Genomic DNA, 1842 nt, shown 5'->3' with positions numbered 1-1842 from the left:
TTTTTTTTTTAATGGGCCAAGGGATAGAGATATGATGGGGCAAGCAAGAATTGGTTGGACACTGGACCACTCTGCCTCGCTAGGGTAAAAGAGTTTTAAACATGAGCAAAGGAGACGAAGAAGCTGGGAGGCAAAATGCCATCATGTACTTTTTTTTGTACAAACTTGCTGGGAGGAGCACAAGAAGAAGCACCCAGAAGCTTCAATCAACTTCATGGTTTTCCACGAAGTGCTCAGAGAGGTGGAAGACTATGCCTGCTAAAGAGAAAGTCTGAAGTCTTGGCAAAAGCACATCAGGCTCACTAAAGAAACATAAAAAATTATAGCCCTCCCATTAAGGGAAAACAAAAAAGTTCAAGGACCCGTGCCAATGCACCCAAGAGGACTCCTTTGGCTTTTTTCTTGTTTTGTTCTGAGCATGGCCCCAAAATCAAAAGAGAACATCCTGGTCTGTCACTGTGATGGGGCAAAGTATCTGTGAGTGTTATAGAGTAACACTGTGCAGATGACATGCAGGCTTATGAAAAGACAGCTGCTAAGCTGAAGGAAAAACACAAACAGGATATTGCTGCATACAGAGCAAAGGGATGTCTGACGTAGACAAAAATGGAAGAAAGGCAGAAAATGCAAGAAAGAGGAGGAAGAGGATGATGAAGTTCCTTCCACAACATTTTTTACTCGTCCAGAAAGCATTTAACCCTCTTGTCCACAATGCACTCCTTTCAAAAAAAAACATAGTGGGCTTTGTGAGATTTGTTTTTAAACTGTACAGTGTCTTTTATGTATTGTTCACCCACTGCTGACTCTCCTTAACAGCCCTGTCTTTGTGGTGGTTTCGGTAGCCACTAACCTTGTCTGGTCCAGGATGGGGGCTGTAAATTGGCATGGATATTTAAAGCATTTCCTTGGTGCACAGAACAAATTAGTGATATATGGGGATGGAAGATTTTCATCTTCTGTTAACTGAATACCACTCTGTAATTGAAAACATAACCAAAACCAGCAAATTTGCAATAGTTTTGTTGGCATTCTGAATTCTTCTAAGTAAATAACAATTGCTTTATGAAAGAAATAAAAGGACTTAGATAACCATTTCTCTAATAAACATTTATAATCAATAAGCACATGAAAGATACTCAAAATGGGCCCTCACTGGTGATGCAGCAGGTTAAAGCACAGCACTATGGAACTAAAGCCATTTCAGCATAAGTGCAATTCCCGCCCAGGAGGTGATCCACATGGTGCCACAGACCTCTCCTGACCCACCCACTGCTCCCCTTAACAGTGTACTTTGTCAAGCTGCCTGTTCTGCTCCCCACACTGTCTGTGGTGAATCCTGTCACCGCGTCTGCACCTCTGGCCTGTGCCCCAGTTCTGCATGCATAAATAAAAAAATCTTAGAAGAAAAAAACCTTGCACTCCTATGTTCATCACAGGACTAATTACAATACCTAAAATATGAAAACAACTTAAATGCCCCAGGAGAGATGACAGGATTAAGAAGATGTGATAAATATACAGTATGGAACACTATTTATCAATGAAAAAAGATAAACACGCCATTCACAGCAATTTGGATGGAGCTAGAAGGGATTATGGTCAGTGAAATAAGTTAGAAGGAAAAAAGAAAAACATCAGGTGGTTTCACTTAGAAGAGATACAGAAAAAAAAAAAGAATAAAACTAGCAAATTATAAATTGGAGACATTTATCACAAGAAGGAAAGATATCAAAACAGGAAGGAACGGCCCTCCCTGGTGGCGCAGCGGGTTAAAGCACTGCACTGAGAAGCTTAGGCCACTTCCACATGAGTTCGATTCCCGCCTGCCCCAGAGGAGTCCAC

This window comes from Condylura cristata, unplaced genomic scaffold (genome assembly GCF_000260355.1).
Source record: "Condylura cristata isolate star-nosed mole 26May11 unplaced genomic scaffold, ConCri1.0 scaffold00013, whole genome shotgun sequence".
Classification (NCBI taxonomy): Eukaryota; Metazoa; Chordata; class Mammalia; order Eulipotyphla; family Talpidae; genus Condylura; species Condylura cristata.
The sequence above is the reverse complement of the archived record's forward strand: the minus strand, read 5'-3'. Positions refer to the sequence as shown.